General features: G+C 43.7%; 1 protein-coding gene across 1 annotated transcript in view; it reads left to right on the plus strand.

The window, feature by feature from the left end:
• The window catches only part of ABI3BP (ABI family member 3 binding protein), a 1,926,231-nt gene that overhangs the window by 990,463 nt on the left and 908,212 nt on the right, over window positions 1-27,556 (plus strand). The gene's annotated exons all lie outside the window — the stretch shown is intronic.

Here is a 27,556-nt window from a genome sequence, read left to right on the forward strand (position 1 = left end):
GGTCCCTGTTCACCAATGGCAAGGTCCTGGATGTGAGGGAGGAAGGAGAGAGAGGAGTCGAAGATGACTCCAAGGTTTCTGGCTTCAGATGAAGGACAAAGGGGAGAGAGCGTAAAGGGTGGCCAGAGTGAAGAAAAGAAAGAGGGAGCAGGAGTCCCAATGGGAAGGATGTCAGTCTTGCTGGAGTTTAGGCAGAGATAATTAGCAGCGCACCAGGACTGGATGGCCGATAGGCAGTCAGGAATGATAGAGGAAATAAGGGGAGGATCAGAGGGAAGTTTGAAGAAGAGTTGTGTGTCATTTGCATAACACCAGAAGTAAGGGGAGAAAGTGGAAATTAGGTAAGCAAGCAGAGCGAGATAGATGTTAAAGAGCCGGTGAGAAAGGTGGAGCCCTGAGGAACACCAAGGGTGGGGATAGAGGTGGTAGAGGAGAAAGGGCACAGGATAGCCTAGGAGGGATGGTCAGTGAGGAAGGAGGTCAGCCAAGCTATTGCCCGCTCCGATATACCAAGGGTATCGTGGAGCCATTTTATGAGGATGGAGTGGTTGACTATATCAAATGCAGAGGAGAGATCAAGTAGAATGAGAATAGCTGGAGAGTGAGAGTAAAGAGATGCAAGCAGTTCTTCACAGGTGTTTAGGAGAGCAGAGTCCATGCCTGTGGCTGCTCGGAATCCAGATTGATGGTTGTGTAGGCAATTGACAAGCTCAGTATGCTGGGTCAGCTGGGGGAAGACCAGCTTCTGCAAGAGTTTCCCAAGGAAGGGAGTGATAGAGATGGGGGGTAGTTAGCCGGATACAAGGGTTTGGCAGAAGGCTTTTTCAGGAGGGGGCACACAAGAAAGTGGTTGAGGGAGGAGGGGAAGACCCAGTAGCAAGAGATTTATTGCAGAAATCTGCAAGTGTTGGGCAAAGGTAGCCGATATTGTCCATAATAGTTCTGGAAGAACAGGGGGAGACCTGTTTGAAGGAGACTTTCATAGAGCGGACAGCGCTAGTGACCTCATCAGATGTGATAGGAGAGAAGGAGGAGAGAATGGCAGAGGGCGGATGGGAGGTCATAGATGGGGAACTGTCAAAAATGACAGAGCTTAAAAGCCTGAATGCGTGATTGGGCCGAATGTCGGCCGTTCGAAAAATTCTGAGTGGATGAAAAGTTCAGCCAAATCACGCATTCAGTGCTGGGGAGTGCGGGGGTGTCCCCTGCACCCATGCTCACTATATTGTGAGCGGGGGCTGCAGGGGTGTCCCTCGCAGCCATCCCAAAAAAACAAAGAAATAACAACCTGCGGCGCCGGTTCCCAATCACGGAAGTGAAAGGGAACAGGCTTTGCTGGGAGCACAAGGTAAGTAGGGATGTGGGGGTGTGGGTGGGTGGGGGCGGGGGCCAAGTTGTAAATGTTCAGGGGATAAAAGACCAAAGATTATTTTGGAATAATAATCTTTGGTCTTTTCTCCCTCGAACATTTGGACCGCAGGCTTTCAACCCCGATCCCTAGGTGACAGGGTGATGGGAGGAGGAGAGGGGGAAAAGGAAGAGAGAGTGCTCAGAATGTCCTGAATTTTTGCAGTGAAGTGTGTGGCCAATGCATTGCAGAGGGCCTGAGAGGGAAGAGGCTAGTTCCTTGCAGATTTGAAAGACTTCAGCCGTGTTGTTGGATGCTCCAGAGACGCGAGCCTGGATGTGGGCCTTTTTCTTGGAACAAATGGAGAGTCAGTGTTGCTTTTGGAGGAGGCAACAGGCCAGTTTGTCAGAAGGTGAGCATGAGGTCTGCCACTTGCGTTCCGCAGCTGTGCACTTGCGTTTCAGGGTTGCAAGTTCAGAATCATACCAGGTGTTGCGCTTAGAGCCATGTTTCAGGTGGATCATCATGACGGGCAAGAATATCAAGAGTTTTACTGATAGCAAGATGAAGATTGCTGAGAGCGGAGTCAGAGGTAGAGTCTGCAGTGGGAGGAGAGGGGGGGTAAAGGTGGATGCGAAGGCAGCAGCTGACAATCGTTTCATTGGGTGGATTTCCATGAACGAGGTTGGCAGAGCTGGGGTAGGTGCGGTCAGAGGGCAGAGAGGATCCAGGTAAGGGGAGAGGAGGGAGTGGCCTGACCAGGAGAGTGGGGTGGTGAGTGGGGCGGAGAGCAAAAGATCAGTGTGGATCAACGCATCAAGAGTGTGTCCAGCCGAGTGGGTAGGACCAGGGGGGAGAATAGAAAGGGTGAGCGAGGTGCCATAGGTCACGGAAGAGAGTGGATGCTTTGAATGAGGAGTCAAGGTGAATGTTAAAGTCACCCAGGAAAAGGAGTTTGGAGGTAGATGTGAGTAAAGAGGAGGAGAAATCACCCAATTCTGAGAGGAACAGGGTGATAGAGCCAGATGGCCTGTAGATAGTGGCTATGGTCAGGGAGGAAGTGGGGGAGAGGACCAGCATGCAGACCAGGCTCTCGAAGGAGGAGTAGTGCTGGGTGGGTATGAGGGAGGAAGGGACCCACTCAGGGACGATCAGGGCAACCCCACCGCCAGCACGTTTAGGTCGAAGCTTAGTGATGATCCTTTAGCCATCAGGAAGAAGGCAGTCAAAAGAAGTGACAGAGCTGGCATTGAACCACGTCTCGGTAAGAGCGGGGATATCGAGGTCAAGGTCTTCAAGGAGGAGGCAGATGTTGGCAGGGTGTTTGGTCGCAGCGTGAGTATTGAGCATGGCTAGATGCAGCAGGTCACTGCCTTTGAAGGTTTTCCAATGAGGTTTACAGGGGCGTGGTACACCATTTGGCGGAAGGGGAAGGGGGACAGAGAGGGGAAGAAGGAGTAGCAGGTGTAGGAAGAAAGTTGATGAGAGTACTTCCCATCTAGTGCTACCATTAATGGGTGAGGATGTGAAAGGAGAGAGAGTAGATATAAGATGAGGAGTTTACAGATCTTGAGAGGGGACAGCAAAGAGGATATCAGTGACAATCTGTCTGGAAGTTGTGGTAGACCAAGGTTAGTGGTCAGGATGTCTTTTTTAAACTTTTCCTTCCAGATTTCATCAGAGAAGGAGGATAGGTGATAGTATAGCAGTTAGAATAGATAGTTTAGATAGTGAGTGCTATAGGGGTAGCAGAGAGATAAAGGATGGAGAATATAAGGAGAGACTGCACAGCACACCCAGAAACTCACCAGGCCGTCTAGTAGCCAAAAAGCATGCAAGCAGATGCAATAGAAACACTTGAGTACTAAAAATGGGGGTGTCGCTTTGTTAAAACACACCAAGATTCGAAGTTACCGAAAAGCACAGAAAGGCAATGCAAAATGGGTGCGTATCATAAATAAGCAAAAAGGCTAGTTAGATGTCTCAAGTAATACATGGTAACATATGAAATAAAAAGAAATGGGAAAAGAACTATGAAAATAATGTGTTAGTCAAATCAATAATTTTCAAATCAATAATTTTTGTGAACCTGATCTAAACACTGTGATATCCATTTGGAATGGTAGATTACTGAAAGACTGGACTCCCCCAAAGTGAACAGTCCATTGGTTGAAGATAAACATACCTTTTTTGGTAGGTCTATTCAGTGTGGGTAGGATTTCTTAATGATGGCATGTTGTGCGGTTTGATGACGGGGCAACCACAGGAGAGTACAGTTGTTGAATGCATTAATTGCTCTTAGTGCTAATAAGTATAACGGGGGATAGATAATCTTTCTGGAGAACTGTATTTGATGATGGGAATGAAATGTTATGTGTGAAGATGCTTGGAAACCCTTTTGCTTTCTCTTGAGGGCTTGAACGACAAGATCACTTTTTCTATTTTATTGTTTAAAGCGTGGACTTGGCTGTAGAACGATTCAGTGCAGTACTGGTTGTAGTCATAAGTCAAGAGCTAATATTGATTCTTGTGGATCAATTGCAAAATGACTCCCCAATTGTGTTCTTTACTACTTCCCATGCCTTTGTCTTGTTAATCATTTGGTAAATTGGCGCTTGCGTTTTCCATTTGTGTTAAAGGGATGATTGCTGGAAAGACGCAATGATGTATAATTCGCACCTGGGAAAGGCGGATTGGCCAATCACAATCTGCCTGTTCCGGGCATGATTGTGCTTTCACCTCCCGCTGCGGTTGGGGGAAAAAAAGTAAACAAATATGGCCACTGCCATTAAAATAAAAAAGAGACCAGGTCCCTTTTCGGATGGCCGCCATATTTTAACATTTTTTTGACATTGTCTCTTTTTTATTGTAATGACGGCGGCCATTTTGGTCTTTTTATTTTTTCATTCCGAGTGGAGATATGCTTGCGCTGAGTTCATCTCCCGTCACAATCCCAAAATAAGAAAACTAATAGCACCCCTGGAAATCCCAGGGTGTGAATAACTTTCACGCCCTGCCGCCGGGGCGGACATGGCGTTTAGCGGCCCGCAGCCCGAGCTGTGGCCGATTCGCTCAGCTCGGGCTGACAGGCTGTTAAACGCCATGTCCACCCCAGAAAGACATGAAAGTTATATTGTGTCATGGAATTATGCTAATCTATTCTTGTCCTGATTGTGATCCAATAATATGCTACGGAAGTTCATATAGGTCAATGAGTCTGACATGCATGAGTAGAGCGGATTGCATAAAAAAAGTTTTTGAACTCTAATGGAATATTGTATGGAATATTGTAGGAAGTAAGCACTTTAGCAACAGTTTGTGTAAGTGTCGGCTCCGGATGGCGGCAATGGCGTGCCATGTTGGAAGTGCAGAAGAGAAACCTGAATTTTCCAGGAAATTGCATAACTGAAGTAGCATGCACTCATTTTCCTGGCAAGGAACGCCATCTTGGAATGGCTTTTTTCCCTTGTACTGTACTTGTTCAATCATGATAATCTGGCTTTGTTTATTCAATGACAATATTGTCATTAAATATATTAGATATGTATTTTTCAATGAAATTATGCGTTGTAAATTAAATGAGTAGATATGTACCTTAACTGCCGTGTGAGATGGGTAGTCCAGACTTCCACCCGGGCTAAGTTAATTTGAAGTGGAACGTCTTCACAATTGATAAATGGTGACAATGTGCAATGTGTTAAAGAGTTGATGAACATTTTATGAATGTATGACTTTTTATAAAAAGCTATTCAGTTTAATGGCCAGTGTTTAAACAATTATTTATGGAAGAAGTCTAAAGGGTTTTAAAGAACTCAAATATCTTCCTAATTTGGCTGCTTCCCTTTGCTTATTTTACTCATGCAATGAACATTTAACTCCAGAAAATCATAGCTTGCATAGTTACAAAGTTAATGTCAAATGAGAATGGGTATATTTACGAATAATCGCTTTTTTCTTTTAATTTTTAAAAAAGAGCATTGCTCCATTTTCTTGTTGGCCCTTAATGTCTCGTTTTATTTACTTACAACCAGATTGTATGTGTGATTTTATTGCTTTGACTTGGATTTTGAACACAGTGAAGCACATTATTGCATGCATAAGCATAAGGCAAAATGAACACTTCCAAAGGTGATGTGGTTTGGTACACTTTAATGAGCTCAGTCAGCTCTCATACATAAGTAGCTTTACTTTTCATTTCAGGTTTACACCGAAGATGTATTTGAAAAACAATCATGTTAATTTGAAAGCATGGCAAGTTATGGTGTTTGCCATCCTAAAGCCAAAAGATTTTCACAACAAAATAGATGTTCCCAATATGTTTATTTTATTTTATTTATATATTTATAGTGCGCCAAAGCCCCAGGCATCAGGGCGCAGTACACAAACACAAGGAGACTTTAAAAGACAGGACAAATGAACCTGAGCATGACCTCTTTTAACAGTTTTATTCAAACAACCAGGTTTTCAATTGTTTCTTAAATTTGGCTAAGCACAATTCTAATCGAAGAGTTCCTGGTAGAGAGTTCCAGGCAGATGCTGCACCCACCACAAAAGAGCATCCAAGTCATTTGGATTTTTTAAACCTAGGTAATGTTAATTAGCCTAGAGAACTAGACAGAAGAGACTGTGATGGAATATAGGGAGGAAGTCTTTTTTTTAGAGGCTGGCCGGTGCACATCCAAAGGTGCATTGGTGCGCTAGTGAGAGGGCTCTAAACTTCACTCTCGTGGCTACTGGAAGCCAATGTAAATTCCTCCTGGCTGGAGTTATATGTTCTTTCCTTGGAATGTCACAGAGAATCCTGACAACCTAATTCTGGAGAACTTGAAGTTTAGCTATGCATTGTTTGCTAGCACCTAGCAGTAAAGTGCTGCAGTAGCGAGGGGCGATAATGGCCCGAATCAAAATTGACCAGTTTTCTGCAACTGGAGAGGCTTAGTTTGTGTCAGTACCATAAGACGGTACTGGGAGTTCCTAATTATAGCTTCCACCTGTGATTTTGAATTTAACGATGCTTCCAGATACACCCCTAGGGTTTTTACCTTGTCATTAATAGCAATGTTACAACCTTCCAAATTCATAACATTATATTCTGGGCCGAGTTTAGCTCTTAGTTGTGGATTGCCAAAGATCATAAGCTCTGTTATAGATGGATTCAGACAGAGCCAGTTGTTAGACATCCATCCTTTGATCAGGTTATACAATGATGATGATCTAGCCAGATCAGACACATAATTCCCACTCAGCTCTAATACCAGCTGAGTGTCATCAGCGTAGTTGACAAAATAGATCTCCGGAGTGTCAAGCAAGTAAAAAAGTGGTTTCATGTAGATGTTAAAAAGAGTAGGGGACTGTAGGGAAGGCAATGGTATCTCAATTATAATACTGACACAATGGATACAATTTGTAAAACCTTTTTTGAAAATGTTGGGGTCAGTGAAACTCCTAATTTGCCCTATAACTAAGATGAGAGTAGTCTTGACCATCAAACGATAAACAAAACGGTCGTAGTGGAATCAGTCAAATCAAAATGGCCTATGCCAACAAAACCTAATGCCTGCCCTATTTCTTGTACAAAAAGTGTAAAAGGAGAAATGTATCCAAAAGGAAAAATCGGTGTTCAAAAGAATAAAGGTAGTTGAACCAGCTTCTCTCCTCCTCACATTACACCTCTCCCTGTAGACAAGATGACACACTTTGTCTCGGTTTCCAACACTCAAAGTAGTTCCAAACCGTGGTTTGAGGCCCACCTGGCCTTCCATGTTAGAGTCTTTTTCTTGACTTTCCAAAATTGTACTTCCAATGTAAAGTTCTCAGAGGTCCTCCTCTGCTGGGCTCAGACCTCTCGCATCACAATTCAACTCAAACTTGGTGGGGGGGCTCCCTTCCCCAAGCTTATTGTACTTTGGGTCTTCCTCAGTCGGGCTCGGACCCCTTTCGGATATCGAAGACTTTTGAATGTGAGTGGCGCTTTACTGACCATTGCAGGACAACTTCCACTCAAAGTTCACGTTTACTCTCGCTTAACTCACGTTTGCTGTTAGTTGGCTTTCTAACTTCAAACAACGTACCTTCACAGAGACTTTCGAATGGGCTACTTCCTTTCACTGGACCACTCCGTTACATAGTATCGCTGATCTTACAGCTGCCTTTTACTTCAAAGTTCAATCACATGTCTGCCTTTCTTCACGCCTCATCCACATGCATGCAGCCTTCACTTGTGATATAATGTTGCTACTTCATTCACTTTAAAACACACCATCTCTCAGGTTACTTGCCAACTCACTGGCTGTGTGCACTTCATTCTTGTTTTGCTATTTCCAATTCACAAGTTAAAGTTAGTACCACAGACTTGGCATCGCCTTCCCAAATCTGCCATTCACCCGGGAGGCTTGCTGGCATCCTTGAAACACAAGGCATTCTACACTTATGGGATCAGGCCTTTTCCACGTGTCTTTCACAGTCTGTCGGAGGCAACGACCTCCAATAGGGAACCCTTGGGGTTTTCTGCCCGATCCTCTCATCCCTTGGTCTGTTACTCGGCTCCAGTGGGTTTGCCTTTATCCCGGAAAGTTCTGCTCGTACTCGTGTTCTGCCTTGCTCACAGTGTGTCTTTAGGTGTTGCCTTTTATTCATGTGAGAGACCTAACTGTTATCAGGTAAACTTAGTTTAAAGTGCCTGACCTTGCCTGACTCAATTAACGGGACATGTCCAGTAGGATGTGAGCGAGTTAGTCTGGTTACTCTGTCACCCTCTTCCTCGGCCCAGTGTTTGTGTTAAAAAGGGGATGGGGGAGTTGGGACTTCAGAAAATCCTACAAAATAGGATGGGTAGGTGAACAAAAAAGGGGGAGTACCACGTTTCACCATCGGCTGGGTCACCCCACTCCCTGAATACACCTCACCCTAGGTGATACTCCCACACTGGTCTACCCCCAGGAACTGGATTCAAAAGTGATGGCCGTGTCCTGGCCACCTGGATGACAAGTCCCTGAGGACTAGCGAGTGAGACACCCTTTGGTTTCTCACAGGGACAAACAAGCTCCCTGTGGAACTCCGTACACAATATACATAGCATCAGAAGCTGCACTGCCCCAGCAAATATGGGATTTCCAGTTTTTAAGAAATGAGGAGAACCATTATTAAATTGCTCCTATCAAACTCAGACCGAGCAAACCCATATCCCACCTAAACAAGTGGTTCACCCCACAACTCAAAGACCTTCGTACCTTAAAGAACAAAAGTGAAACAAATTGGAGACTATGCCCCTCTAGTGAGAACAAAGCCAAATTAACTGAACTTTCCTCACACTACAAAAAGGAAATCTGCCAAGCAAAACGCGACTCCTACTACGATCGTATTGCTAATTCAAACTCAAGCATGAAAGAACTCTTCTGTATACTCAAAGAACTAGAGTCCCCTATAGCTATCCCGGACGTCTGCACCAAGGACAAATCCTGGTGTACAGATATACAACAAGCCTTAGCGCAAAAAATTGATACACTTCAGAATAAAATTCAACTAAAAAAGAAGGCTCTAAACCTACAGCACTCTCCTGCCCAACGAACCACCACCGGTACACAATGCCACATTCCACTTCTCTAAAATGTCCATCCTAGAGGTAGAAAAAATTATCCTATCTTTGAAGCCTTCAAACTGTAAAGGTGATATCTGCCCTGCACAGCTAATAAAAGACGCTGCTAGAGAACTCTCCCCATTTATAACCAAACTGATAAATGCCTCGTTTGCTACAGGTACCATACCTGCCAACCTCAAGCAATCCTGGGTGCTACCACTCCTCAAGAAACAGACACTTGATCCCCTCATTCCTACAAACTACCGGCCTATTACCACGGTCCCATTTTTACTAAAAATACTGGATAAGGCCGCCTACACTCAAATTCAGAAGCATTTAGAATTGCACAAACTCCTGGGCAGCAGACAATCTGGTTTCCGTCCACTGCACGGAACTGAGACTGCCCTAATTGACCTTAAGTCCCAGATAGACAAGTTGAGAGAGAAAAAGGAAGGACAGTGCTCCTGCTTCTACTCGACCTCTCCACTGCATTCGACCTGGTCAACCACAAGGTCTTATGTCGGCACCTTGATTCTGCAGCTCACTTCTCCACGGACGCTATCAAGTGGATCGAGTCCTTCTTCAGTGAAAGGACCATGAGAGTCTTCTCCCCCTCAGCATCAGCCGATCCTACACCCATCCTATGCGGTGTTCCCCAAGGATCTTGCGTCTCGCCTACCCTCTACAACATCTTTACTAAGCCACTGTTCGACGATCTGGACCAGCTGGGTATCACCTACACTAACTATGCAGATGATACTCAGATTCTCCTACCACTTTCTGGTGATTACGGTACAGACATGGGCCTAGTGAACAAAGTTTACCTTATCATCCAAGCATGGATGGCCACACACGGCCTATGCTTGAACGATGATAAGACTGAACTAATAATACTGGGCTCGCAGGCCAATATTAAAAAACTAGGTCAAGAATACTCATCTTTCAATATTGACGCCAATACTATTAAAGTCTCCAAGGAAGTAAAAACGTTGGGATTCTACCTGGACTCCACACTATCCTTTGACAAGCAGATCAAATCCCTTACCTCGGCCACGGCTTACACATGCAAACTTCTCAGAGCCGGTAAACCGTTCCTCTCTGACAATAGCTGTCTGATCCTGGCTAGAGCTCTTATACTCTCTAGAATCGACTATTGCAATGCCCTCTACATTGGGGCTAACAAATCCACCATTCACAAGCTCCAAACGCTACAAAATAATGCCTTAAGAGCAGCCCTTGGCATAAATAAGACAACCCACATTTCTGCCTTGAGATGTCAACACAAATGGCTCTCCACATCCAATAAAATTCTTCTAAAAACACTCTCTTTGACACACAAAGCATTGAACAATGCAGCTCCTAGCTACCTTATAGACAAACTTCAGAGAAGAACTTCTCTCAGACCCACTAGAAGTGGGAACACCAACTGCCTAAATATCCCGAAATACAAACTTACTACCATCGGAGGTAATGGCTTCACCGTTAAGGCAGCCAAAAGCTGGAATTCACTGCCCCAGGAATTGAGAGTTGACCAGTCATATCTACTCTTCAGGAAAAACTTAATAAAACACATCACTGCCACTAATCCTTAGCTTCCCACCACCCTCTCCCTGAGGACACTATCATGTAATTAAGAAACAGTATATCCTGCTATAATCTTTCTGTATGTAAATACTGCAGCCTATGTATATGTAACCACACAAGCTCTACATCCTGAGTGCATGTACCTTTACCTCAGTCCTATTGTTCATATTGTATATATCCTGTAATCTTGCAAAAATTGTTCATCTTGCTATATGTAAATTCTGTAACCTGTGTATACGTAACCATGTAAGCCTTGCAGTTCCTTGTCGTTGCGCCCTTTTACTTACGAGTCTGGTGCGCTTAACAAATGAATAAACAAACAAACAAACAAACAAACATTGCTGACCCTCCTTTAGCCACCCTCCCACCATCCTTCTCGTCCTTTCCTCTTTTCACCCCTGACGAGGTTGCTAGACAAGTCCGATCTATGAAAGCCTCTTCAAAACAGGTTCATCCCTGTTCCTCTAAAACCATCAAGGACCACATTGACACCTTCGCGTTGGCCCTTGCTGCTTTTTGCAACCACTCCTTGCCTCTGGATTTTTTCCCTTCCCTCTGAAGCACTCCTTTGTGCATCCTCTTCTCAGGAAACCCACAGTTGATCCTTCTTGTCCAGCTAACTATCGCCCAATTTCAATTGCTCCCTTTCTTGGCAAACTCCTGGAAAAGTTGGCCATCTCTCAGCTTAACCTTCATTCCAATTCTGTTGGCGGTCTCCATGACCACCAGTCTGGCTTCAGAGCTGCCAGAAGCACGGAAACTGCACTACTGAACATCCGTGAAGATCCGCCCTCCAACCTTGACTCTAACATTCCCTCTGTCCTCATCCTTCTCGATCTCTCTTCTGCCTTCGATGCGGTCAACCATACCATCCTGCTCAACCGTCTGCGTGAAAACCTGGGTATCAATGATCAGGCTCTGGCCTGGCTGACCTCTTTCCTCTCAGATCGACCCTCCAAGGTGCAACTTGGGTCCTTCCTTTTATCTATCTTCCTCTCTACCTGTGGTGTTCCCCAGTGGTCTAACCTCTCGCCCTGGCTTTTCAACCAATACCTGGCAACTCTCGCCCACTGTATTGCCATTTTCTGCTCAAATTTCCAGTGCTACGCTGACGACACTCAACTCATTTTCAGGCTGCCCTCTGCCACCTCCTCTCCCTCTCTCATCTCTGATTGCCTAAATGCTATTCAAGATTGGTGTGCCACCAATGATCTTTGTCTGAATGCCAGCAAGACGGAGATCCTCCTCATCGGAACACCTTCACCATCCTTTCCCCTCACTCTCTGGCAGGTCTCCGTTGGCCCTCCTCCTACCCCCACCTGCGAGGCTAAGAACCTCGGGGTCATCTTTGACTCCACCCTTTCCTTCTCCGCCCACATCTCTGAGGTCTCTAAAAAGTCTAATTTCTGACTGCACCTCCTCAGAGGTACTCTGCCTTTCCTCTCCTTCCCCCAGAAGCTCATGGTATCCCAAGCTCTGGTTCTCTCTAGCTTGGACTATTGTAACAGCCTCTTTCTAAATCTATCTGCCTCTACTCTCCGCCCTCTGCAACTAATCCAGAACAGGACTGCGAGACTTGTCCTTGGCCTCAAGCCCTGGGATCGTATCTCTACAGCTCTGAAATCTCTTCACTGGCTCCCAGTGGATGCAAGGATTCAATTCAAAACCCTCTGCATTGTCCACAAGGCTTTCTGGGGCCTGTGTCCAAAATACCTTCAGCTATCCCTCTGCAAATACCTCCCCTCTCAAGCTCTTCGCTCCTCTACCTCCAACTCCCTCAGGGTCAGTCTTTTTTCTAAGAAACAAGCTGAGGGTAGGTCTCTGTCTTCGGCTGGGGCCTCCCTCTGGAACAGCCTCCCTGCCACTCTAAAACTTGAGGAGAACCATCTCCGGTTCCGGAAGCACCTCAAGACCTTCCTCTTTTCTTCTGCCTTCGCTCCCCCTCTCCCCTGCTGATCTGTTCTCTCTTGGCACCGTGCACCTGGCCACCCTCTGTCCTTCGGGCCCAAGTACCTGCTCATCCTGCCACCGTCCTGCACTGCCTCCGGGCCACCCCTTGCACTGGGGTCTGTATCTGTACCCATACAGCCCCCCCTTTTTCTTCCTGCACTTACCAGACCTACCCTTTCTGCTTCCTTAAACCTAGCACTTGCAAATTGCTGGCTGAATTACCACTGTTTGTTGCCTTTATTATTTATTTATTGTTATTTATCTGTTTCTCCTCTGCTTCGCACTTTCCACTTCTCCCCCCTTCCATGCACGTTTCCCCTCCCCCTCCCATGCACTTGCGCGTTCTCAATGTCACTGGGCCTAGTAAAATCGCTGTTTTGTTCTCCCCTGTTACCCTCCCTGGCCTTGTCGCGCTCTGAAACACTTGTGTACGAGCGCGATAGAAATAAAATACCAATCAATCAATCAATCATTGTATGGCCCCCTCTGAACAGTTGCCAGTGCTTTGCAACACATCAACCAGGCGATTATGGTCGAGTAAATCAAATGCTGCGGAGAGATCTAGGAGGATGACAAGCCCCATCCTCCCTCTTTTCATTAGGTCCAGAATGCGTGACTGTCAATCCAAAAGAGGGCTTTCTGTGCTATAATGAGCTCGAAAGTCGGACTGCATAGAATGTAGTATCATTGATTTCCCGAGGTAAAGTTGGAACTGGGTTGTTGCCACCTTGTCCAAAATGTTGAAGAGGAATAACGAGTTGGTACTATTAGAATCCAAAGGGTTAAGTTTAGGTTTCTTCAGTAGTGGAGTAATGGCTACTGTTTTGCTCACATCAGGAACAATCCTGTGCTTATAGGATGAATTGACAAAGCAAACCAGAAACAGGGCAAACATATCTGGATTTTTCAAAATGTATTTAGACGGAAGAACCTTGTTATAACAGTGTGTGGGTTGCATAAGGTTAAGTACGCCAAGCATCTCAGGAACTGTTATAGCTTTAAAATGGAAGGGATTTGTTTGTTTATTCCCAATAACGTTTGACTCTGGGATTCCAAAGTTATTAGTGGGAATGATTTTAGCCTGGGCTTGTGAGATCTTAGCAGCAAAAGCATTCTGGATTTTACTGCAATCCTCGTGCGTTGGGAGGAAGAGGGGATTACCCATCTCTAGTGTTTCCATTTCTTATATATCTCAAATAATGTCCTCGTCTTATTTCTGGATTGTTTTATGGCCTTGTCAAATAACATCTGTTTGGCCATGAAGATTTGTGATCTCTAGGCCCTCTGAATATCTAACAAATAGTGCTGTGAGTTTGTTTACTGCTACTGGAGTTCGACATTGTCAGACCGTAGCAGAGTCTTTCTACAGACTCTGCATCTCTTTGACGGCGGAGCAAACTCACTAAAACCTGCAGCCACAGCAAAGCAGAGCGAAGTGCTGCTAGTGTGTTTCCTTGCTGGAGTGTCAACATTGACAGACCGGAGCAGAGTCTTTCTACAGCCTCCATCTCTTTGAAGGCAGAGCAAACACACTAAAACCAGCAGCCACAGCAAAGCACAGCGGAGTGCTCCGAGTGTGTTTACTGTTACTGTTGTTCGACATTGAGAGACTGGAGCAGAGTCTTTCTACAGTCTCCATTCCTTTGAAGGTGGAGCAAACACACTAAAACCTTCAGCCACAGCAAAGCGCAGTGGAGTGCTACGAGTGTGTTTACTGTGTTTCCTGCTGTTTGCATTATGTTTTCCGCCCAGCTCTACGGCAAAGTCGCATCACTCCGGGAACCGTCGCCTGCTTCAGCCGGTGTTGTCAAAGAGGCAGTAGATGGAAGCAAGAGGAGCGAAGGGAGCACTTGCTGGTGATTAAAAGCGAGTCACATGGGTAGGCATATCCACGCTGTGACTGCTAAACTGTTCTGGTATACTTAACGTAGCGTGTGCTCCCTCCATCAATATAAAGGTTGTAAACCAGAAAGGAGTGTTTACTCCTACTCCTCCCTCCAAACCATCTTGCTCTACATGCCCAGTCTGGTACAAATTAGTATTTACTCTTTAAGGAATGGTGCAAAGACCTCCCACACTGAAAGTCTGGCGGCCCTTATTGGGATAACCGATCAGGAGGCAGACCTTCCGAATCAAAGCCACCCTGATTCCTCAACACTTCCCCCCTTTGACAGACACTGTGCTATTACAGCTACTGTATGCAACTACAGGTATCCTGCATAAATACGAACAAAAGTATGCTTGCAACCCCTACAGATTCAGTTAAAGAAGTGATCATTCGGAAAAATGTTTTGCCACATCTAATACAGGCAGCCCCGGAAACACAACTTATTTCTTTTTCCTCTCTGCCTCAATTTGCGACAGATGAAAACCTGTCCCAATCTCCAACATTGTTTACCTCAGAGCCTTTGGACCCTAAGCAAATGCCTTCACTTCTGGACCTTCCGGCAAGATTCTTCACAAGATGAAGAAGGATCCATTGACATGCATACTATCAAACATGACGTACCAAACAGTCCCTTCATGCTCTGAACCTTACCCTTTCCCGGATTGGGAATTCATACAACTCAATCTCAGAGGAATTTCGTGAACAGCGTGCCCTCCTAACTACAATGTCCTCCAAATTGGCGTTTCTCTGGGGTTTCAACCATGGTAGGGTTCAATGCTAACAGTCTGGAGGTGGGGTGGGGGGGCTACTGGCCAGAACTAGCCATGGCCTTGAGCCCCTTTCTCCAAAAAAGGAAGAAACAAAAATAATCGAGCAGCACAAAATGGAGGACCAGCCAGTAAACACAATGGGGATGGAAACAAAATTAGTCCATTTAAAATCAAAGAAACCCCAAAATCGGACGATTCCCCCAAAATGAGGGTGAAGTGTCTCACGGAGCTTTATGAGGAAACTGTGCAGTAGCCAAAGTCTTCCCCCTACAATAGGGGAGGGCATTTGCAGACCAAATCAAAGCCTGTCCCCTACAATCGAAGAGGAGGGTGTTACCACTAGCCCGACAAATCTAACCCCTGCAAAACTATTAGGCTAAAAACTAGCAGGTTTACCAAGGAAGGCAAGGAAGAAATCAAATAAGCAAATAAAGGACTCAGCGGAAGGACTAAAGGGCCCAATTGACAAGTTTGCAAAACCCACCGGAACATCAGCCAAAAGTTTGGATCAAAGCATCATGGAAGTGTATTCAGACATGGAGAGCGTGGGCGAACAAGACGATTTACGTCTGACTTTTATGGAGGACTTTTCGCCAACCTCCGCTTTGGTAACTCAGTAGAGCAGCAGCAGCGGGAGCTCCCAGTGGAAAGCCAGACCAGATTGCAGAAGAGGTCTCAGCGGTTACTCCAAACTTCCAAATGCAGGGTATGGGGCCCAAATTGCAACTGGAACCAAGCCCTAGTAAGTTGAGACAGTTTACAAGCAACTTTTAGTCTCCTAACCCCAAGGGCTCCAATGTACAGAGAGAGGAATTGCGATGTCCAGGAAACCAAGCTTCTCTGCATCATCCCTTGGAGCATCTGAGCCGCTTGGGTACAGCATACACCATACAAAAAGGAGCAAAAGGGGAAGACAAATACCAGCACACACGATCAGGGATGGCACCTAAACTAAACCTCTACGAAATAGGCAAAAAAAGAGATTAAGTGCTTGGGGATAATCTGCAGGCAGAGCACACATTTAACCTGTCTGAGGTGTTCCCAAACAGAGATTCACCACCGCTAAATCGACCTCAAATCCTGACGCTGCTTCATGAGATTCCTAGCCTCAGACCGATCACCTCATGTGACATTGAGCGTGTTCAATTTCCAGTGCGGGGCAGTCAAAATTTGGCTAAACTCCACATTTCGTCACAAATGACTAGGTCATTGGTTTTGTCAGAACTAGAATCCTTCTGAACCTTGGGATATGATGTGGTGCACACCCCGATGGACCCAAAAACCATCCCCAAATGAACTTGTATTGTACCAACTTTTCCGACCCTCAGTGACCATTCAAGAATTGACCACCTTAACTCCACCCTCAGTAGTCATAAACACACAATGAAAACAGAAGATTCATTGAAGAAAATCCAGGCAGACCATCGCCTGAGTATGATTGTTCCATGGTCTTGTCTGCATTAGACAGCGGGAAAATATTCATCCAGTAGATGATCGGTAGGCCTCAGTTTGGCCTTCTGGGACTGTAGAGGACATACACTTTTGGAATCAGACTTTTCCTCACTACCAGAATGTGCCTTGTTATGTCTGCAGGAGTCTTGGTTGACATTATGCCCCATAATCGATGGCTATGTAGTTTTCTGCAGGGGGCCTCTTGTGCGCTGTGAAAAACAGCATACGGCTAAAAATAGGGCTAAAAATGCTCAATATAGAGACACACAGGAGGGACATTCAAATCGTAAAAGTGGTAGGAGATTGTGGTGCTTTGTCAAACGGATGGTGCTATGTCTGTAACATATATTTTAACCCGAAATCAGTAGCAATTGAATCATTTTTGGAAGCGCTTTCAGCCCTCATTGCAACAGCACTGGAAAAAGAGGATGCTGAAATAATTGTATAATTGTATTAGGCGACTATTCTGATGTGTCCCTGCAGGGAGCTTCCCAAATTTTGAGGCGAAGAGGGAGATTAATGAGATCTGAACTTAAATCCTGGGATTTAATTATAGTAAATGGAAACTTGAGGGAAGATATTCCTTCAGAATTTACCTTGGAAAATGTCCCCGTGAGATACACTTTGGACTATGTATGTTTATCTGAGTACTTATTTTGGAAATGCGATAGCCTTAAAGTAATGCCACGAAAAACGAATGACCATTATATGCTAGTTTTGACTTTGCAAAAATCAGTAAATGTCACCCAAAGTAATATTTGTAAAGTGGCAGTAGAGGTTAATTTGGAGACCCATGCATTAGTGTGGAAGCCAGCATTATCGAATCGATTTAATGAGTATTTTTCATATGGGCTCAAAAGGTGACCTGTGCAATCCTGCAACCTATGCTAAAGCGGTCCAACAGACCTTGGGAAATGTATATTGCCCGAAAGAGGAAAATGGCAAGAAACCAAAAAAGAAGCAGGGTCATAGACACAAATATGATACCACCCTGGCAGATCGAAAGAGGGAGCTAAATAAGGTGTGGAGACAGTTAAGAAACAGTCCATCCGATTATGAAGACAGAGCAAGATTACTGAGACCCAAGTATAAAAATTGGGTAAGGGGACACTGGTTCTTGCTCTACATAAATGACTCGGAGGCAATGCTGTACTCATGGACCTGCAAAAACTCAGCCTACTTTTGGAGACTGATTAAAGATCCGAAAAACCAGTGCTCCCTGCAAAGCCAACCTATCCCGTCAGCTGAGTGGGAATCCCATTTTGGCACTCTGTATTGCTCAAGTGAGGGTATGGAGGAATCGCCTGCTTGCAATAGTAACTGGGCTGAGCAGGTAAAAGTCGACCTGCAGAAAATAAGGGTTGGAATTATGAAAAGCAAGTCTTCAAATGCCCTGGGCCCGGATGGCTTAGTAAACGCTACTCTTAAGTCAATCCCCAACCTCTGGGCTGCCTTTTTACATGTCCTGTTTATTGAAATTGTTAGGATGAAATTCTTACCCCCCTCTTGGAAAAAGGCTAATATTGTTGCAATCTATAAGAAGGCAAACCGGGCTATTCCATCCAATTATCACCCTGTTTCGCTTCTAGATGTTCCTAGTAAAATCTTCGGGGCTATTATTCTGGGGCAACTGCAGGAGTGGGCACACAATAATAATATAATCAACACATTTCAATCAGGCTTTCGACAGGGGTTGAGTACTGCCGACAATTGCTTTGCAATTAACCTCTTGCAGATACAAGCCAAACAAGAAAAAAGAGGGTTTTACTGTGCCTTCATGGATATCTCACAGGCCTTTGGCCGGGTGAACTGAAAACGCCTGTGGGAAAAGCTCAGAGAGATGAAATGCCTGGTGGCCTTGGTGGACATCTTGATGGCTTTACACACAGACAGTATGGTGCGTGTGCACTTGGATCAAAAGGAAAACTATACAAGATGGGTGCCTAGCCGATGTGGGCTACGGCAGGGATGCATATTGGCACCTTTTGTAAATAGCTTGTGTACCTGCGACTTGTGAAAGACCACAAGAAACTTCCCTCCAAGGCTGGGGAGCTTATCAATGGATTACTTGGTGTATGCCGATGATATCGTCTTGTTCAATCAGACCCCCATACACCTCCAAAGGGCCCTTACAGTGACCAATGAATACTTTACCGCACTAGATCTGCAATTAAATGTCAAAAAATCTAAAATTCTAGTGCTAAATAATGGAAAGAAAAGTAATTCTAAATTCAAGTGGTCTATAACAAAAGAACGATTGGAAATAGTGCAATCTTTCAAAAATGTAGGGGTGGAAATGAATTCAAGAACAACAAAACGGGACAATTATAACCGGATGGCGAAGAAATCCATACTGAATACCTCTGAAACTTTAGTGTTTGATAGAAAGTTTGGTAGATTTTCACCAATCCTGATGATTAAATACTATCACCAAAAAGTGGTCCCACGTCTCTTGTACGGAGTGGAATTAGGTCTTTTGCCAGATAGTTGGGGAAAAATACAGTCATTAATACGGAAAAGTTTGATTCACCTTCCAAGAGGGGCGCCATTAGCGGTAATCAGACACGTGGTGGATTTAATCTCACCGCAACCACGGGCAGACTGGAAGACATTGAAATTGCTCAGGGATCTCCTGCTTCCCCCATTGAATAGTATATTAGCAGAGTTACGAAACAGTTCTTTTTTTGTAACTCTTCGAGACTGTTGACAGAATGATTCCACTCAGATATACATTTTCTGGCAGCTTATGATTTGAACCTAGATAAACTGTTAGCGGATCACATTTACAAAAAGAAAATTATGTTTGAGCTTGACTGGATAAAGAATCGAGAGTCAGCTCTGGTATATCACTTCAAATACGAAATCAGAGCATTTAATGATACGCCCTTTTGCCTGAACAGCACCCATCAAGAAATCATCGCTCTGCCATACTACGTTTTAAATTGAACGTAATCTCTACTAGGGAAGTAAAAGGTGCGAGAATGGGAATTGAGTGGTCCTTGAGCCTATGTAGGCATTGCTCCAAAGATATTGAAACAAGTCGTCATCTTTTATTGGAATGCCCTATTTTTTTCACAACCCGCTGCAAGCTCTTCTTCCGCGTTGTGCCTGATACAGAGCTAATTAACACTGAGTGGTTTGGGGAAAGATTTTGAACAGTTATGAATTACTTTTGGATGCATCAATTTTAAGATTGCTGAATGTTTAGCAATCTTAGGTGAAAAGGAAGGAAATACCTGAAGATTTTAAATGCTAAACATTCTCCTTTGACATGAACTAATACTACGAGTGTAATCCTAAAAAGTTAAAATGAGCTATCTGTCTTAAAAGTTTTATACGTTTTAAAAACTTTAAACAAATGATCTGACCATACGCAGGTCCTGGTATTGGTAATATCCACCTGAATGTTCCTAGCTGAAACGCAATCCAAGATATTACCACCTGAGTGAATGGGGTCTGTGCTGAGCATGGTTAATATGTTTTAACCTATTCTGAACTCTGTCACATCTGTTGCACTCAGTCCATGGCAATAGAGAAAGTGAGAGAAAAAATGATATACTCTGCACTTTATAATAGTATCAGATTGCTGACATAGAGCGAAGGATGTAGCTGGGCTCAATGAACAGTCGCAATATTTTTGCCGGAACAGTTTGTTTTTCATTGGGTTGACACACAAGACAGGCAGCAGGATTTCTAAAAGTTTCTTTATTTACCTTTATGGTGGGGTGCTTTTCAGTTTGATCCACGAACTTGTAGGGATCAATACTAAAAATATTGTTGTTGATGATTCCAACTTACACGTACTGTAGTTTACTTTCATCACTTCTTCCTAAACTGTGCTTCTATTGTAAGTTTGTGGGATTGTAAACTGGTTTCAACCATTTACATTGTACAATGTTCTAAAATGCTCAATGATATCTTGCACATCCTGCCAAATGTGTCTGTTGGTGGTGGTGGAGGGTGAATTTCATTTTTGACTGTGTGAGAAGAGTTTTGAGCTTGAGGGAGACAGCAGGGTAGACCTCTGGGTGAAATGAGCAGGGATTCTGGTCCCTGCCTCGACCAATGCCTGATGAATGTCTGGCAAATGCCTTATTGCCCTGCCCAAGATGGGCCCTTCCCTGACTGGTAAAATTCCCAGCAGTTTATTGAGCACAGAACCTGAGCATGGTAGAATTAGTTTTGTGGCATCTCGCAGCCTGCCAACCACCATGCTAAGGCAAGGCAAAATGGGTGACTACGGCCTCAGATTTCAAGTAGCACTTTCTCTGAACCTCGATGGTTCTTGCCCCCTATACCGCTTAGCTGTAGCTGATGGTATTTGACTGAGGCGATATGTTCTCGGACAAAGGTCCCTTAACGAGGGCAGTGGTGCCGTGACTGACAGGGTCGGTCCACCGCAGAGGGGCATAGTGACTTTGTGTTGTCCTCTACATGGGTGCTAATGGTGTCTTTTTTTTTCTTTCCGAAAGTAAGAAAAAAAAAGAAACATCCCGTTATCTCTAGGTCCAGCTCCGTGGAGTGCTGTTTGGCAGCAAAGTACGTTTTCAGTGTTGCAAACTGTTAGGTCCTCAGCCTGAAAACAGACTTCCAATGACTCCATCACTGCTCGGCACTGGGCCGCGAAATAAAGGTATGTTTCTTTTTACCATACAGTACAGCCCGCGTTCAAGCCTCCTTATGATTGGCCAACACCCCCTCCCAGGGTGCTAATGAAGTTTACAGACTGCCCCTCCCCCCCTTCATCTGCCAACTCACAGATGCTTGTTTTGTTGCACATATGCACATGAAATACAATGTATCGATGAGACAGATAGAGAGAGAGAGAGAGAGAGAGAGAGAGAGAGAGAGAAAGGTATTGATGGCTAGTGTGAGCTAGTCAAATGAGACCTCTCTGCAAGAGGCCAGTGATGGAAGTGCAATGTTGCAGGCTGTTTTGCCTTTTAAGGCCTACTTCCTGTTCCCCTGACTAACCATCTCTTCCTCTAAGATCTCCTACCACCTTACTCTTACTCTTACACCCTCCCAGTGCACCACCACAGGCCTAGACGTTAGCACACCAACCAAGACTAAGCTATAGCCTTTAGCTGTGTCGCACTGTTCACATCTGTGGCTACCCAGACCCAAAGCACTGTAGTCTATCAGCTCTTGGGCACTTCCCTATGGATAAGAAACTCCCAATGTTCTCTGACAAACCCATAGAAAGCACATTGGCACTCAACACCACACGATTTGCATCTGCCTTTCCAACTGTCACACTGAGCTCCAACCCCCTTTTAACTTACATAGCCAAGCGCAGCTAGGCCACCAATAGGCAGATGGGTGCTATACAAGACCACCTACATTATAAAACAAATGGCTGAACATTCCATACAATGTGCTAGTTGATCTGCAGCACTAACAAGTCTATGTTTGGGGCTCCATCCTAATGGAAGATGTTAACAAAAAGCTGATGGGGCAAAAACTATAATTGACAGGAGCATTAAACCATTTAAACAAGTTGTCATCGCCATTGACAAACACTGCTTTCTCTCATCCCCAGACTGTGATGATATTGCAGGTGCTTCAAATGACTAATTTACCTCACGGAGATAATGCACTGGAGTGCCCATAGAGCAAAAGATGGGTTTGGTTAGCCTCACAAAGCTGGCCCTCATACATGCTGAAGATGGATCAATGAGTGTGAGCGAAAACTGTGGATGTATCTGGAAATATTGATTTGAGTAAATACATAATTTTCATTAACATTATGTGAATGTGCTTGGCGTGGCATACTTTCATCGACAAGTTTTCAGCTAATTTTTCTTTCACATATTTTGAAAATAAAGATGATGGCCTGTAAACATAAATACATAACAATGCTATACTCCACAAATCTTGAATGATGTATCATTATGTGGATCTAGAGTCGTGATTCTTTTAAAGACACAGCGGTGAGCATTATGCTTGAACCTCCTTTAATTCTACTCTTGCAGCAGATTTAAACCTTCACTTTGAATAACATTTCCATTTTTTTTTTTTTACTTCAAACAGAAAAACAAATTAAAAAAATTCCCATCCAAAGAATCCCAGTGTCTCTGCTGGTCCCATGTCTATATCCAGTATCATGAGCCACTTCCTGCCTATGTCCTTTCCTCTTCCTTGATACCTTCCAACAAACATTTGGTAACAAGTAACGCACTCCAAACAGAAACCAACATGCCGTCCTAGGTTGTGCCGCCCCGGTTCCCTCTGATCAGGGGTCCTCACATGGCCAACGCTGGCGACATCAACTGTGATAACATCGATTTCTCCACTCTCAGGTCCTCAGCCAGTCTTCTGGTCATCCCCTGTTAGAGAAGACATACGTTAGGGAGGGTCATACGACACAATAAATCATAAACAGAGGACAGGCATTATCATATACCCCACTCATTTATGCCCTGCATCTCTGGGTGGGATAATGCTCGCCTCCGGGTCTTTAATAGTATCAAGACTCCCAGCTCTACCGCAGGGGTAATCTTCATTCTATGTAAAGACCGCAGGCGAGCAATATGCTTGTTCAAAACTATCTACCACCACTGCTGCCACACTTGCCATTGGCTTAAAGTAAGAGGTCTTAAAGGTGGCGTTGCTGGACCAATCCGCTGCTTTCAGGATGTCCTGAAGGCTCGCTCCGACTCTAAAATCTTTAAGCGCCATGGCACTTCTAATTGAATGCACTCCGAATTGTGTCACATCTATGCCATCTAGGGACATTATTTATCGCACCCAACGGGCTATAGTCGCTGCTGCTACCGCTTTAAATGGTTTTCTACACATAATGAGTAGCTGAGAAACACCGGAAGGCCTCCCTTCGGCTGTCCTCTCCTCATATACCTTGATACAATTGGCCACGCACAGTTTAGGCTGGCCTAGGAAATGAGGATATGATACTACCGAGGAGTGACACTTAGTCCTTCTCGCAATGGAGAAGGTCACCCCATCCGGACAGAAAGTCTTCCTGTCTATCTCGAGCGCCTTCACATCAGACACTCTTCTACAGGACACCAGACACAACAACATTGCTAGCTTCCCAGAAAGCTGTTGGTCTGAAAAATCCCTGTTATGCGGCCAGCTCGTAAACAGTCGTAATACTGCATCAATGTCCCATAGCTGCGCGTATCTCGGTATAGGGGGTATACTCACTTTTACGCCCTGCATCAACCTCACTACTGCTGGGTGTTCTCCCTCAGGGGCTCCGTCTAATGGTTGGTACCCAGCCAAAATGGCCAGCCTGTAGATTCCTACGGTCCGAAAAGCTTTTCCCCCTCCTGTCTAGGGATGCTAAAAAATTCCAAGCTTGAACTACATTATTCTTCTGATACAGATAACTACTGATATTCGAAAATGAGCACTGCGCTGATCACATTGGTAAGGTGCAACTGGCCAAGTCCATTTACCAACACTGGTGTGTATGGATGTTGAATACTTGTATCACAGTTGATTATTTATAATGTTCTTTATCATTAGTGAGATTTTCAGCAAGGAACTATGCATGTCAGTGTGTGGTATTTTATGAAACTGTATCCAGTGATTAATCAAGCATCCACTTAAAGTTATGCCACAAAAAGTAACTGCAGAGATATGCGTGTCATTATTCATTGTTCTGTAACATTTTATGGGCTAATTGAGACACCATCTGTTGTGATCTTACCTTAAAGGAAAGGGGGCGGGGGCAGACATCTGTCCTCCTCCTGGCTTTGGCCTGGATGAAAAAACAGCCTTTCGGCTCCGATCAGCGTCCTGTTAGACTGCCAACTCCATGCACTGGGCACCATTACTTGTGATAAAAACCAGGAAACTGTTTGCGTGCATTTGCAATATGGCTATTGTTCTTGAGTTAGAGAAAAGTCATTACCAATAATGGGTGGTGCATGCACCGTGCCATCTGGGTCACTGCTTGACATGTATAGTGTGCGAAATAGTTAGGATGAATACTGAATGTCTTTAGTGATCTACATAAAAAGCCTGAACTAATGAAAGATGCAAAACCCATTCAGAGGAGAAAACATTCATGTATTGAGATGGATCTTTCTGTTGTGAATGGATCTCACAATCGAACCAATGTTGGATATGTATGATTCCTATGTTTAAGACAGAATTTCTGAAATAGTGATACCGACTGCTGGCTTGGGCCCCTGAGGTCTGAAGACATTGTAAAAATTGTCTTTTAGGGGAAATATATTTTTAAAAAATATTTAAAAAGGAGAACAGATCACATACTAATCTATGAGGGTGACTTCATGCCCTAGCATTTCACCCCCTCTTGATTGTTAGGATTCCATATTAAACAAAAACATTAAATTCATGATCTGAGTTCAATCCTTTGGTCAGACATCTGAAACAACAGATAAATCTTGCTTCTTGTTGCCTCAACTTCAATTACCGCCTCTGATGCCGCATGAGACTGTCTGAAGTCCAATGAATCTGCTATCATTCTTGTCACTCTGCTGATGATCTTGTTGCCAATGAGTTGCCAAAGGAAATCTAGGGTCTTGGAACCCTAACATACTCAAATGTTCTCAGATTCTAACTTGAAGTTCCCTGATTGTGCTTCCAACAATACAGTTGCATAGATTGCATACTTTGTATGGCAGTTGATATGGTCACCAATAATTAATTTATTGCATATTTTGAACTGAACATTCTGTGCATTCATAGCATAAGTACACATTGAACAAGTCCCACACTTGGAGAAACCAACAAACCTGGCCTTGATAAGCTAATCTACATTGGAGCTATAATTCAATGGCATGAAGGAGGGGCTGAGTAGGGACAGTAGGGTGCCGAATGACAATGGTGGGTAAGTGTTCAAATGCGCTTTAATATCCTCATCCATGAGAAGTAGATGCCAATGTTTCTTAAGGATCCTTTGGATTTTAAAACTGTCAGAATTATATCTTGTCACAAATCTAATGTTGGTATTAGATGATGATGTCTGTTTGATCTTAGGAGGATCATTGGTCTCGTTAGTTGGTGTGTCGCTGTCTGTGCTTATTCCAAACTTTGTCGGCTTTCGTCCCGTTTCAAAAATCGCTGTGCAAGCAATGTGCATTTGTTTTTAAAGGCTACTTGACTGTTGCAATTTCTGCATGCTCGTATAAAACACTGTTCACTATGTTTTTAATGCCTGTAATCCTGTAACAACTAGAGGCGTGTAATACCGAGTTGGCATCTTGTGGGCTTTTTGTATGTTTGTGTGAGTAACCCCTGGTCCAAAACCAGAAATGTTATGTCCAGGAATTCAATCTTAGTGCCACTGAAGTATTTGGTAGTTTTCTTTGATATTCTTTTCACAAAAAATTGAAACGTACTGCCAAAGTGGATCAAGCAACAATTAGTGACGACTGTACCATATATGTGAAATCGTGATTGGTGAGACTCTTAGCTCTCCATTCAAAGAGACTGACCACCAACCTGTATAATAGCTACTCAGATGTTGAAATCATCAAGGAAAAAATCTTTATACATACAAGTACATATACTAACAAGTTTAAGATTGAACCAACCGTATGCTGTCTATATACAATAATTCAGAAACCTCCTCCCCCCAAAAACACAGGATGCATAATATGTCTTCAACTAACTGTTTATGGTCCAACATTTGTTACTTTGAACATAAATGGAGCTTATGTTATCCTGTGGACAGAATGTTTCCATATTTAAGCACTGGTGATTACCTGAGATCAATATTACATGCCTAACCTAAATACAGGCATCTGTGCACATTAATAATATTTCAACTTGCTCACCCTCATAAAGATTCTTATGAATTATTCTTGATAATTGAAAGCATTGTTGAAAGTTCTGTTCTGTACAATTTCCAGAACAGCACGGTAAACTGGATGTGAGAAACACCAAAAAGCTAGTTTCATTGTGTCACTCTTGTTTTATTTTTACATGAGTGTGTTATGAGCGATGTGTGAATAAACAGGAGCAACTTGCTTGCATCAAATACACAAACTGAAATGAATGTGTAGTTGTTACAACAAACTCTTTTTATGTTGGTAGATTTTTGAAACTGCTCCAAATCCTTTGTCAGCTGTGGACTGTGTTGATCATTTTTGACTTAACAAACAAACTATATATTTGTCTGCATTTCTAATGAGAAAATATCTGGAGTGGGTGGCATTTTATTGTGAGCATCTGTAAAATACTTAAAGAAAGGGAGTATACACTTTGGTGCTTGAACAAGAATTTTTTTTTATCTTATTAAGCTAATTTTCCCACGCATGTTTTGCTCTCACTACAGAGCTTTTGTAAGGCATTGGCAACTACTCAGTAGAAGCTAACAGTAACCACTACATTACTTATAGAACAAAATGAATTGCAGGGAAGTAACTCATGTATTTTTGTAATCAATGTTGTGCCATTTCAATGAATTATGAGGGCAGAATATTGATGAGCTTGTGCAATATGTACTGTGGACTACTATAAGATATCTCACAAAAGTCTTACTGGACAAATTATAAGTAGACTGAATAGAATGTGGAATTATTGGAGTAAAAAGAGGACAGTGAACCCCATATTTGAGGCTCATTGGTCTAAGTTGGTAACCATGTAAAAAGGAGCTTGGGTTGCAAGACCCACAGGTAACAAAAAGGAGAAGTGCATGCAAACAGGCATCCCGCCGGGAAGATGACATCCATGAAAAATAGGCAGGCCTGTATGAGGATTTGTAGTGAGAGCACTGTTGACAGAAGTGTAATGTTCTAAATACCAAGCAGTGCAGTAGAGTATCCAAAACTGTACATTTTATAGTCGTCAAAAGTAATGATGTTTTGCTAATTTCTAACAATATTTTAAGATGCAGTTGTTAATGTTAAGATGCTTAACACATTCCAAAAGTTCAAATTGATTGCCTTTCCATGGTACATCAGGGCATTAATTATCCTCTGAAAGACAACTTATCATGTTCAATTTTCATTAGTTTCAATCTGAACTTACTTTTGCCTTAATCACTTAAC

Source organism: Ambystoma mexicanum, chromosome 7p (assembly GCF_040938575.1).
Source record: "Ambystoma mexicanum isolate Mex_15411 chromosome 7p, UKY_AmexF1_1, whole genome shotgun sequence".
Lineage (NCBI taxonomy): Eukaryota > Metazoa > Chordata > Amphibia > Caudata > Ambystomatidae > Ambystoma > Ambystoma mexicanum.